The sequence below is a fragment of the Syngnathus scovelli genome, chromosome 19, assembly GCF_024217435.2.
Source record: "Syngnathus scovelli strain Florida chromosome 19, RoL_Ssco_1.2, whole genome shotgun sequence".
In the NCBI taxonomy this organism is placed as follows: Eukaryota; Metazoa; Chordata; class Actinopteri; order Syngnathiformes; family Syngnathidae; genus Syngnathus; species Syngnathus scovelli.
This window is the reverse complement of record NC_090865.1, coordinates 4,304,391-4,317,906: the sequence shown is the minus strand read 5'-3', so window position 1 is coordinate 4,317,906 and position 13,516 is coordinate 4,304,391. Positions and strand designations below refer to the sequence as shown.

The window sequence follows — 13,516 nt, the reverse complement described above, 5'->3', positions numbered from 1 at the left end:
ATCTCGAAGCGGGTGTGGGCAAAAAAAAAATGTTTACGTGTACGTCACGATGACGTCATGATGTCAACTGGCTTCACCTGCAGTTTGCAAGCGTGCACATGACGTGCAGACAATGACGAGCGATGTGCAAATATTGCAAAATACGCTGCTGTAGTTTATATTTTGCACATTTTAAACAACGTCGTCGAATACCAACAAAATAATGACGCGTTGAACAGGTGAGTGTGGCTCATTTTTCCTTGAAAACTGTCAAATGTTTGAGCGTGCTGTTAGCAGGCAACCCGAGAGGCTAAACTTTACGTGCAAAAGGTAAATAAAAAGTTAATTTCCTCATCTCTAACTAGTTGTAATATTTTACCCTTGGAGCGCCATGACGCACAAACAATATGTGGTTTTTCTTATTTTATTAAAAGTACATTTAAGCCTGCGCGTATCTCTGTCGCCACTAGATGTCAGAATAATCCCACAAATTACTTGATCCAATGCATACCCTTAAAAAAAAAACAACAACAACGGTATTTTGAAACTAAAGTATAATAACCACCATCTCCTCTTCCACATGCAGTCCTTGCTACAAGCTGCAGAAGTTCTCAGCAGCATTTTGAGACAATGGATCGACCATATATGTTGAAGCCATGATGATCAGAGGGTGAGTTTCTGCAAATGAGAAATCACATTGTAATGCATGAACGCTTAAATTTCAAAAGCACTGTTTGATAAATCACAAAAAATGCTTGGAAAATGAAATGTAATGTTGCTCGAGTCAGAAAATAATTCAAAACACAAATATCACAAAATCCTGTTTTAATTTCTGAATATTCTTTCCCAATATTTACCATATAAAAATGTTTTGCACAAATGTAAATTTAGAATATCCACGACTAAAACATTTAAATGTTTGAAACCGTTTTCCACTTCAATTCAGTATCCAAACATCTCTGTTCCTGCTTCTCTTTGTGTGAACTGGAACGTCAACATAATAAAAGCAACCTCAACCTGATGATGTAATCCATTGGGAGATTTGGGTACCCACTCTCATGCATAGATGGCAGTATTGCTCCTCCAAACTCTCATAAACCCAATCAACCCAGTTCCCCATAAACAGAGTTCACAGAGTCACTGGATCACTGCAGTGATTGATTTATGTGTTTCAATTTTTTTGTCTTGCTTTGCGTACTGTAAAGATCTTACACATGAGAGGTGGAGTGAGGAGGGGAGGGGGAGGGGGGGGGGGTCAAAACAAAACAACTGTGAATATTGAACTCGGTCATATTGAATCAAACCTGACGTCAGCCTCGCCCTCTGTCTCAAGAGGACCCGGTTAAAGATCATTCATTAAAGCTGTCAATCACCTGATCGATCTGTCGATGGAGTTTCATTTTTAGAGTGCATCGCTTTGCCGCTAACGAATAAACAGCAAAGAGGGGGGGGGAAATATACATAGAAGGGGAATGGGACGACTTAGGCCGCTCCTTGGGGGGGTTTCGAAATGCAGTAGCTTGTCCCTGTTGTCCAAAAACTGTCACATTAAGGTCGAAGCGGACTTCAGCCCAAAGTTAGCCCGTTGTTTCGACTTCTGCGAGACTGCAGAGACTGAAACAAAAAACTGTGTGTTAAAAAGGCAGCCCGAAAGTAAGAGAGAGAGAGAGAGAGAGAGAGAGAGAGAGTGAGAGAGAACGCGGTACTCGCCTCGAATTGGCTACAAAGAGCGCATCGTATTTTTGCGTCGGGTGACGCTGACCAATCGGCTGCCTCCCAAATATTTTGGGCTTATGAATGAAATGAAAAAGTGAGGGAGCAGGACGGGTGTAGTTTGACGCATCAAGCCTGAGTACACCAAAGAAATATGTGCTCAGTGAAGACCCTCTGGAGGGCCTCGGTGCCTAGCTCAGCAATGTGACGCTTCAAAACAAACCTGTTTTCGGATTTTTTCCAATAGCGCAAGACGTGAGGGTTTGAACTGACGAGTCGATGCATCGACTAGCGCTGTCCAAAAATGATTATAGCTTGAAGGCCTTGCTTTCTTTTCAATCTCAAAGGAAATGAAAGAAAAAGTGTTGCGGCCTTCTCGGAATTGAAGATAAGTCGCGTTCGTAATGTAATGTACTTAGCGGGAGCGGCGGTTCATTTACTTTCCACCCCAGTGGAGGCTTGAAAGAGGGGGGATCAATGAAGTGCAGATCCATACTGTAGGTGGATGCGCGGATCATTAGAGGAAGTGATTTTCCACCTTGTCACGTGCTCTTTAGAGGTTTGACCTTCTCGCAAAAGTATTTGGCTCGTGTCAACTTTCTACGGAAGCCATTTTGGAGACTCGTTCCTCCTTGTTCCTCCTTGTTCCTCACAGGCCTGTCAGGAACTTTTAGCCACCACCTCGGAGTGGGCGTGGACTTTCTTGTCTTCCGCTTGGACACCTCCAATATTTGCATTGACAGAAGCAGGCGCGAACTCCACCCCGAAGGCTGCCAGCCTTCAGCCAATGCAAGAAAGCTGGTCATTTGCATGTCATTTGCATATCACCCCCCATGTGACTGTTTGCAATGTCGGGAGGGCAAATTAAGCAGTGTTCTGTTTTAGCGCCATTTGCATCTCATTTGCATTGGTTACTTAATGAGGGTGACTTCCATGGCCCGACCCTGGCGGAAACGCCTTACCTAGCGTAGCACCCCCCTGCAGACGGCGAGATGGGCTAATTTCATTAAGGCAAACAGCCGTTTGACAATGAGAGTGCCTTTGGATGGAATCGTTAAAAGGGACGACGGCTCGCAAGCTGTTTGTAATCAGCCACTTTTTTTTTTTTTTGCATTCATATGGACATTGTGCCATATTTATTGTAAGGATGAAAGATTAGCCATAGAGAGTCTAGCAGGCTGCATCAATCTCCATCAGCGTCTTCGGGGCAGGCGCATTAATCATCTCATCTATGGAAAATCGTCTTCATCGGACCGTTGGGGGCGCCGCGTGCAAATTTGGATGGCGGAAAGTACAGAAGGGAAGTTAGTGGCCGAGCGAGCCAGCCAATACTTCTTCATTGACCCGAGGAACTCCACTTGGCTGTTCGAGAATGTTCTGTCCTGTTAATGTTCACCTGGGCTGAATAGTTTAGCTAGGCTTACTTTTTTTTTTTTTTTCTCATTTATAGCAGGCAAAGAAAGCTTCATGAATTGCCTCACATAACTTCATTTTTGCTTTGTGCTGCTTTTGCAGCTTTCAAAGAATTGCACATCCTGGAAAAAAAATCAATCCAATGCAATGTTGTTCCTTTCGCTCAAGGATTTTTCGATTTTTCTTGTTGAGGACTCTTATTGATACATTCATGCCATATAGAAAATATATGCCAATGCCAACTAACCAGCACTCACATACTCATTACCAGGCTTTGTGTGAGATGCTTAACCATGGACATGGACTTGCAACATGTGTGCTTATGTGCTCGCTGGCGCGCACACACACGCTCGCGATGAGCCTGGTGGTAGGTCTAATGAGAAAGAAGGCCTTGAATGGTCCTCATGCTTTGAAGCATTAAAGCTTAATAACCTGTCCTTTCAGCTGCCTCGAAAGAACATGCGCCATGCTGATAATTGGAAAGATACTGGCCATTTTCTATCGCTTTCCCATGTCTCTTTTGTCTAATGGCTGCTTTTTGCTTCGGCTGGAACTATTACTTGGCCATGAAAGATTATTTTCCTGTTCCCCCCCCCCCCTCCAATCATAATTTGGCTATTTAGTAGCGCTTACTCGATGGACTTCTTGTTGTGCCTTTTCTAATATCTGCCACGAGGGAGGAAATAAATGGAAGGAACAAAGTAAAAAAAAAAAGGCGGGGATAATTTGATGTCATTACTTTTATGGAGCAAATCTAAAAATATAAAAGCGAAGCTGCTATTTTTTCGGCGAATTAATCATCACGTACTGTTTGACTGTATATCATATTTGATAGCACACCTGACTCTGTTTTTACACCTTTGGCTATTTTCCTGAGACAGTCAGTCCGCCTGTCAGATGGAGGCCCTCGCCCCCTCCCACTCCCTATATGCCGTGGATTAGAGTAAAGGGCAACTTTATGTGTTGATGCCCACAGCAGTGTTTGTATGGCTTCCAGTAAGTGGCTAATGTGCGGTCACAGTTGGAGGAGGCCTGTCCACATTGCCGTGTCGCCACGGGGACGAGGACGACAGTTCACCGCGCTCGCCTGTTTAATGCGCCCTGACCCAGAAACTACCCGTCTGACCTCTTTAGCTTCTGCTTATAGAAAAGCTCCTTCACATTTCTCTCTCTCGCCCGCTTTCCCTCTGTTGTCCTTATGTCCTCTCCACGTGACGCCGCACGGCCCCGTCCAATCCACCGTTAAAACTGTCAAAAGTTTCTTTCAAGAGAGTTTGCAATGCAAATATCATTTTCTTGCGTCACGCTGAGATTTTTGTTGTCTTTATTTCCTCTTCTCGAACTTTGCCAACATTCTGAGTGATGATCTTTGGATTATTTGTGTTCATCCGCAACATCCAAACCATCTGTTTTTGATTCTTTTTTGGGGGCAGGCCTTTAAGGTTTGGCTGCTGTCGCCAGAAAGAAACATTTGAAGCAAAAAGTTCGATTTGCTTCTACCATATTTCTAATTTGACATGTATCTGTCGCTGGAAAGCGAAGCGTGGAGAGTCTCTGTCACACAAATTAACTTCTCCCTTAGCAACCGCGCCATGTTTTTGTGATTCTTCTAACTTTGTTCCAGAAAGAAAACCAACTTGACTATATAACCTGTTTTTTAAAAAAAGGAAAAAAAATCCACTCCCCACCGCCACCCCACCCCCCGTTATTGTGACTTATATAAGCTGTGTTACTGTCTCTGCTTGACCTCTCACTGCGGTGACAGTTGGTGCTGCGAGAACACCGCCCAATCCCATTCGATCAGGCTCAAGAGATACGTGTGTGTTTATTTTGTGTTTTTTGTTTGCCGTGAAACCTTCAGCTCAAATCGAGCATATCCCACCTTGATAAACTCCAAGTTGACCCCAAGTGCCTCTCGATGCAAACAATCTCGCATTTCAAGGAAAGCAGCAAAACTGTGTGACCATCTAAACTTCTTGCCTGCTTTGTCGCCCCTCCAAAAATAAAATAAAGCCTATCAAATTTAATAATTAATCCAAAGACATTTATGTACGCTCACATCAGAATGCATTTGTCACCAGTGAGGACCCCCTCCCAATTGGCCTATCCCAAATGTCACCCCCCTTCATCCTCTCCTCTATGAATAGCACAGTAGATGTTACGCAACCCCTCCCCTCCCCTCCCCCTCCCTCTCCTTTTTCGACTACCAAAGACATCAGCATGTCAACAAAGGCTGCCTGCCGGCTGCAGATGGGCCTGTTGTTTTTGTTATCTTCCTCTCCGGTACTGTGAATCTTGGACTACATTATCAAGTTAATGATATGATATGACGTGACACGCACCGCTTGGTGAGAAAACGCTAGAGGAGAGGGTGGGGGGGGTGCACATTTTTTGCACGGCGATGATAAACAAGTCCAAGAAGTTGGCGACACGACGGATGCCTCGACAGCGCGGCGGTTCTCGTCGAGCCGTCACGGGGCCTGCCGGAGTTCCTCTCGCCGTCCCGTTCTCTTCTGCTCTGTAATCGGTGGCCCGGTTGTTGAGTTCTTCTGCACCGAGTTCACCTCTCCTTCTCCCCTGCATGAGTCATCACGGGATAATCAGGCCCAGAGCCGTACAAGGATAACTCAGCCTGACAGCGCAGACACGCTCTAACGACCATCGCCATCCCGTCGAAAGAATTTTAAAAAGCAATCGCCACAAAAGTGGCCGCCGAGGAAAGGGAGAGAGATTGATTGGGAGAATGGAATGAGTTTATTTCCCTCCTCATATATACAATATTTCCTTTCTCCTTCACTGACTTTGGATGTGCTCGACACGGACGTGTGTTTCCTCCCCTGCTGGGTTTAGTAGGTCATCGGGTGCAGTGAGTTGGCACATCAGGGTTTTCCCCAGGTTAGTGTCAAGGCCAGTGCCCAGGATAATTATGCTTTTTTTTTTTCTGTTTACTTCACGAGAACATTCTCCTTTTCCTCCCATTCCCCTTCATATTCCCGCTTTCGACACTTTCTGGAGCCCAGTGGTGCCATCTGTCAGATGTATGTGTTTGTACACGCCGAGCTCAAGAAAGAGAAAGTATATTATGCAAATGAGCGGAGAAGAGAGGTTGGGGCTGAGGGTGGCAGTGAGCAGAAGGGTGGAGAAGAGGGAGAAGTGAAATGGAAATGATTGTGCGCACGTGTTAGAAGAGGGAGCGTGTGCGCACAAATGGGCGTTTGTGTGTTTGAACGTCTGCCCGAGAGCTGCAAAGTCAGCCATTAATATGACCTCTTCCTGGCAATGTGTGTGTGTGTGTGTACTTGAAAGCAGCTGTTTTTTTTTTTTTACCAGCAGCATGCTGTGATTTTGGATATCTAATTTATTTGAATCACTGGTGAATATGATGTCATTTAAATAAAAAATTGACCTGCTTTTAGGTAAGTTTATTGAATGGCTCTTTGGGACCACACTTCCAGAGAACCACCCATACGTCCTGGCTACTCAATATCCACAAAGTTGCATTGAGATTTACTATGATCATCCATCTGTTGAGTCTAGAAGAGATTTTTTTTTCCCATTGTTTCCAAGCAAAAAGGCCTCTGAGGTCAACCAGCGTCCTGGAACTGATTATGTTGGGCTGTAATCTTTCTAGCAGCCCCTTGTTAGCGGCTCATTTGGAAGGTATTCCAGGGTAAACCCTTTAAGTAATGGGATTACAATATGTTGCTAGTCTGCAGGGACCCCTCCTCCTTTATTGTAAAGAAGAAAAAGATTTAGCATGACAGTTTGAAACCCCACCAGGTGGATATTAGCGATTTTCACCTTCCATGGGTAAATAAACAAAATGGCCGCCAATGATGGCAACAAGTTTGAAAGGGCAAAGTGGAATTCTTCTTGTTTATTAACTATAGTGGCCAAACTCCCCCGTATAATAAAGTCGTTTCATCACTTCCTGACAGTTTGTTATTACGAACCGAGTTTCATACGCCGCTTTGCTCATCATTAGTGCTAGTCGGTGTCACAAGCAAAAGGCCAAGAACAAATGACACCAACGTATAGACGGAAAACGGTGAAAGGAAGGTTTGAAAGATAAAAGTGACACTGATGAACGCAAGGTCATTGATAATTAAAAAGATAATTACGTGGCGGCTTCGCTAAGGACACGAGAGCTAATCTCAAAGGTTAGCTCGCGTTTAACATCATCAGCACCTCGGATGGTTTGATCTAAAGTTGTAAATGAAGCTTCTTTAGAAAGATGTGAATCGTACGTTCGGTCACAACAGAGCAAAAAAATACGGCACACGGTAGGACAATAAAATTGCCGGAAAGGATGTCAACCCACAAGGACATCATTAGAAGAGATTAACAGCAGGGGGGCTTGGGGTATTTTAGCCCCGGGTTCAAAGTTATCATTTTACTGGCCTATGACCCTGACGAGCTCCTTCGGCAGGGCTTATTAACTCGGACCTTGCGTGTGTATCTCCAAAGCCTTCTTTCTTTTTCCGCCGCAACAAAAAAAGGGCCATTACGGGGGCTTCGGACATTCCTCGGCACGCAAGGTTTGTGTAGGAGTCGGCCTTGCACGGCAAGCCCTTTGTCATTTTCTACTTGAGGAAAAAAAAAAAAAAATCGCCCTTTTTAGTTCTTTTTCTTTGACGAGTTTCACTTCTTGCATGGCTTCATGGTTGAAGGAAGCAAAGTGTCATTTCTGTTTATGAAAGTCGATATTTAAAGACACAGAAATGGCGAGCGGAAGATTGACAGCTTGCGTTTTTCCCAAAAGGATTGTTGCACCCCCCTCCACCCCTCCCTCCCAGTTTTAGCCCATTGGAGGAGGTGAACCGGCGAACAGGCCTGTAATTGTGGTAAACATGGAAATGCAATATTCACGCCAGGACTGTTCTGTCAGCTTAATGGACAACTTCTGTCATCTGTCACACGCTTGATCCCCCCCCCCCCTTTTATTCGTGACTTTCTGTGTTTTTTAACACTCTTGTCACACACTAAATTCTCTAGATTACCGACCAATCAGACGCGAGCGCTGACAGGTTTAGGATGAAAAATGAATTCGACAGTGATTTTCTAAATCTTCTAAGAATGATAATGTACGTTTAATCTGCTTGGGAGGGGAGAGATAACTTGGTATATTTAAGTGGTCATTTAAAATGCTCAACATTTTTTTTTTTTTTTTTTTTTTGGTGTGCTCTATCTACATTATACACTCTGCAAATAAAATAATAATAATAATGATGATAATGATAATAATAATAATAATTATAATAATAATATTCTTCATATTATTAACAATAATAATAAAAATAATAATGATAAAAAAATAAAGAAAAAGAAAAAACACCTGAACAGATGTCCAAAATGTGCCGCTGCCGCTGCCCATTATTTTATCCTTTTATCTTTTTGAGCCGAGCAATTGAGGGCCATCAAGTCTTATTATTTAAATGACTTGTTTGGGTGTCCAATTTAAGGTACGCTACAAGAAAATTGGTTAGGTCGCCGCCAGTCGAGAAGCAGTTCTTGCAATGAAACTAACAAAGACTTCAAAACTTGATCCTAACTGCGATACCAGACTGCACATTTATTATAATTTTTTTTTTTTTTTCAAAACAAGTCCCCCCCCCCCCCCCCCACACACACACACATCCTACAATATCTCATCTTTTCTCTTCACAATTAAGAGTTAGCCTTGCGAGAAGACCGCCGAGCATCATTTGGTTAGTCCGCCCCATCGCACAATGGCACTTCTCAGTCACTTTGGCACCACACAATTGAGACAAAAGACAAAGTGAGACAAAGCGGCATAAGTTTGTATCAACACAGAGACTTGCGAAGCGCTCCGTCTTCATCATATCTGATGCAGACAGTCAACTTAGAAGAAAGGTGTGTAGGCGCGTGGCTCCATCGTCTACACCCCCTCCTCCCCTTGCCCCAAACTAATGACTGATTCCGATCACCGCCCCACCATTGTTTTACAGCTGCCTCTCGAGAAATAAAGCAGGAAAGACAGAAAAAAAAAAATCACAGAGCAGAAAGAGGAATCCTAATTAATTGTATGAATATGCAGATTGGGTGGAATCCTCTGGATAGCCGATTCTTTTCACCTCGATCCGCTTCAATATTTAGACAGAGCTCGCAGGGACAAAGCCGAGAGTATAGGCGGAGCGTTCAATCAGCCTCGATTCAAGTCAAACTTTTTCGGTGTGTGTCTATAGACGGAGGGCCTCGATTTATTTTGATTTTTTTTTATTCATCCATAACATCAGGCCAGCATTTTAAGCCAAGCCAGTTTCAAAATCAGTCTGTCAGGCTGTTTTAGCAGATACATATATTGTTGTTATGTGTGTGTGTCTGTGTGTGTGTATTCTCTGCATGCTCGTGACTGCAGTAAAAAATGAGTCATGTTAATGTCTGGAAGTCGTGTCGCGATCTCAAAACCACGAACCGGGCAAAAACAGTTGGTCATCTGGTGTGCATTGAGATATCGCAGCTAGACTGTTAAACGTGTGTGTGTTTGTCCCTCTGTGTGTGTTTGTGAGTGTGAGAGACCTTGAAGTGAGACACTGTGAAGCATTTTGTCCCCCCCCAAAAAAGTCTTAAAGTAATAAGACAGGTTTTTCTAATTTGTTAAACGACAAATGCGCCAAATCACCTTTTTTAGCCAAAAACATTTAAGACGCCTTTAATAGCTTTTCCGAAACTTAAAACGGGATGCCGCAAGGATTCAAATTAAACATCCAGCTGTGTAAAAAAAAGTTGTTAATGTGAGAGCAACCTGAGATTTGGGTGCAATTGTTTTTTTCTCCCCCCCCCCCCCCCTTCTGCCTTGCAATCTGTTTTTCATCATCATTATGCTTTTCAGTAATGAGCCACAGGAAAACAGGCAAGTCCAACATAATGGAATATTTAACAGCGTTGTGTGTCCTTGGATGGGTAACGTTCTCCTGGAAAGAGTGAATACCGGAGTGTTTGTGTGAGAGGGCGAGATAAGACGCAGCGGGGGGTTAAGACTCGAGATGGGCTGAGTCTTGTTTTCCTCCCTGAATTATTTAGTGCCAGCTCGCCCGGGTTTTTGTAGGAAGACCTCAAATCGGAGGCATATTCTCCGGATGGGTGCTCTTTTATCCACGACCTGATTTTTGAAAAGTGATCAGAAAAACTGGAGTGCAATTGTCCAAAAGCTGCTTTGGCCACTGCATGGATGTGCGATGGTCTCTGCTTAAAGCCTCTTAACAGCGCTGCGGGTTTCCAACCCCGTGTCAAGTGATTTCAGCTTTTGTTTGATCTCTCTTAAATGACCTGAAAAGTATCGACGGGATCATCCCGCTCTTAATGTTTTTCCCCATTTGTTGAAAGTCATGCCTTCGATTTAGACTTAAAGGATTTCAGGTTCTGGATACCGACATGAATAATCTCGTGTACCTAATGTATTGTCCGGGATGCCACACCCAGATTTCAAAACATATCCCCACCTCAGTTTTTTTTTTTTTTTTTTTTTGTCCTTCTGCCCAGTTCCTCGCAACCGTCCCTTCAACATGTTGGCACACACACACTCGGTGTTTTTAGAAAGCAAAAACAACACAGGGAGGACGACTAAAATATGGACCCGCTTAATCTCTGCGGGTGGATGAGTATCAAATCCGAAACATTGAGGAAGAGAGAGAGAGAGAGCGAGAGAGGCTGGAGGAACACTGTGTTCATTTTGCCAAGGCCAGATGGTGAGGGCAGCTTTAGTGTTGCACAGCCTCTCTGTCCGTTAGGCCTTCACACACACACACAAACACACACTCACAACCGCAGCCACGTCTGTTTATACAGCAGTGTTCTTCTGTATGTGCTGGCCTGAGTGAGTCAGACTTATTAGATTAATCTTTTATTTGTCTCTACGTTGTTATCGCTGTTTTTCATCTCACCGTGTTGCCGGGATTAAGAGGCAGGGTCTGTTTTGCATTGCTTGTGTTTGGATCGTTTGTAAAGCTTTTTCCTCTTATATGTGTGTACGTGGATGAATATGTGTACCGTATTTTCCGGACTATAAGGCGCACCGGACTATAAGGCGCACCATTAATGCATCATGTCAGATTTTTAATCCAAATCAAATCATTCTCCATTTTATCTTTTTTATTTCAACTTCAGGCGCAACAAATGACTTTATAATCACAAAATAATGATCCATAGGGTTTTTGATTGATGATTCAAAGTCTTCAGCGGGCCACTTATGATTGATTTCATGACACAATGTTTCGGGCCAGTTTAAATTTAGGAATTTGGTCCATCTATAAGGCGCACCGGACTATAAGGCGGCGTTTGAGAAAATTGTAGGTTTTTAGGTGCACCTTATAGTCCGGAAAATACGGTATTTGTTTTTAAACCTTTCCAAACCTTTGGGAAGCACCCTTTTTATAATTGGTGCAAAGGGCCATTCTTTGTGAAATTTCATTTGTTTATTTAATGATGCAGAGAGAGCTGTGGCTGAAAACATCTCATCCATGTGATATATTTGGAAAGTTCTCATCCGTTCTGACTCATTCCTCCTTGTTGCCGCCGTGTTTAATCAACACTTTGCTACCCTGTTGGAAAACAGATTTTTCTCACTCTTGTCTGTCACTAATGCAGTTTTAAAACCTTTGGATAAAAGCATGAGAGGTATTTTAGTGCAGAACGTCTCCAAGCGGGGGCCGGAGGTCGAACAGTAAATGTATAACGCTTGAAAGAAAATAGTCGGGCTCGTTGCAAAATATGTCTCGGCCTCGCAGAACCGATGTGTCAACTCAGGATATACACTCCTTTCCTTCGCGTGACCTCACATTGACCTCTAGAGTTTTATTGGCATGAGGGAAAATATGTTGTTTGCGCTGCATAGTATGAATTGTGCTGCTCTAATCATTTGTTTATGCATGACTTTTTTTTCTAGGGTTGTTTTCTTTGGTTGAACGCCCTCGGCCTGACTTGGTTGAATGTAAACGGTTGCGCTATTGTTAGCCTCATTTACTTCAATGCATTGATTTTGTTATGCTAGGAATTAAAAATCGGCTTGTTTGCTTTAATATGCGGCGTACAGTCGAAAAAATACATTTCAGCAGTCCTTCATGTTTCAATTCAGTTTGAACTGCCTTGATTAATAATTAATGAAAATGGAACATTAATAAAATACCCACCTGTAATTCTATAATAATAATTCTGTAGTTCCATCCCCGGTGATTTTTTTATTTATTTTTTTTGTTCCACCTACCGTCTTGCAGCCTGTCAATGCACCGACAGAATACTAATTGCAAATTTAGCTGTTGATATCCCACAGCCCCGCGCAAATTGAAGATTAAATTAGCCAAAAGTATAACGGGCAGGACTTGTATATTCTAAGCAAGCCTTTGATTTCAAATTCCGGATTGATTGAACATCGCCTCAGGTCTATGCCTGGGCATGGCATAAATGTTATGTTTAATTCAAAGTTGTTATTATTTTTTTTTTTTTTTACACTGGATGGGAACCAAACTGATCACGACTTGTTTACATTTTCCAAGCCCGAGCAAGTCCTGGCCTACTTTCCCCAACACTTGCTTGCACTTTAAACTGACTTAAGTGCTTGTTTGTGCTAGGGACTGTCCTCGACATATGTACGCAAATTAGCTTTGCATGTATAATGCAAAACTCCTCGGATATGGATCCATATACAGTCCTATCTTTAGCCGAGCGTTCCCGCCGCCTTCGTGTGAGTGACGGGTTACATTTGTTCCTGTATACAGAAGATGTATGGCCGCTGCAGCGTGACCCCGTTTGGCTGTAAGATCTCCATCACTCAGGGTGACTTAGAACTTGACGCAGATAAAATGCAGCCAGGCACTTGACGGCTTATATAAAATAGGCCGATTACAAGCCGGTTCACATTCAAGATGTTGGGCTTTTGTGCTCGAACAGACTTTATCAGTCTTTTATGAAATCATCTGTTCTCTGTTAAAAGTGCGATTATATAAGCATATAGAAAAGTGTATAGCCGAGTGAAAATCAGTCGGCCCATCTGTTTTCTGGGAACGTCTTACTCCATCAGTCAAGCGGCGATGTCTGGCTCGCTATTTAACCAGATTTAAACGTGTAGAATTGTGGAGCGAAAATCTCGTGGGTGTGTGCGTCAGCGTGTCCCTGACAGCCCTGTGGAACCGCACGGCCCGTAGCCGAGCAGATACCAAGTCGAGATTAGGATGTAATTACACGCCACTTTCTGCGCCGTCTATCTGCCTAGGAGAGGAAGGAAAAAAAATACAGGGGGAGATGTGAGGAGGAAGGTTGGGGTCACATATGTCGCCTCAAATGTGCCGACGAATTAAAAAAAAAAAAAAAAAAATCACCTGCCCTACCTGCTTTTCTGTGGGCATCAAATGTTTTGACTGGAAAGCTGTCCCACCCTCCCCTCCTGCTGTGCTTG

The 13,516-nt window shown here is 43.3% G+C and overlaps 1 long non-coding RNA gene across 3 annotated transcripts in view; it reads left to right on the top strand.

Moving 5' to 3' along the window:
- The first annotated feature begins 74 nt into the window (after positions 1 to 74).
- The window catches only part of LOC125986771 (uncharacterized), a 127,695-nt gene continuing 114,253 nt past the window's right edge, over positions 75 to 13,516 (top strand). For all 3 annotated transcript variants that reach the window (XR_007487768.2, XR_007487766.2, XR_007487767.2), the window contains exons 1-2: positions 75 to 218; positions 566 to 649. This is a non-coding gene — a long non-coding RNA (uncharacterized lncRNA). The remainder of the gene's footprint in view (positions 219 to 565; positions 650 to 13,516) is intronic.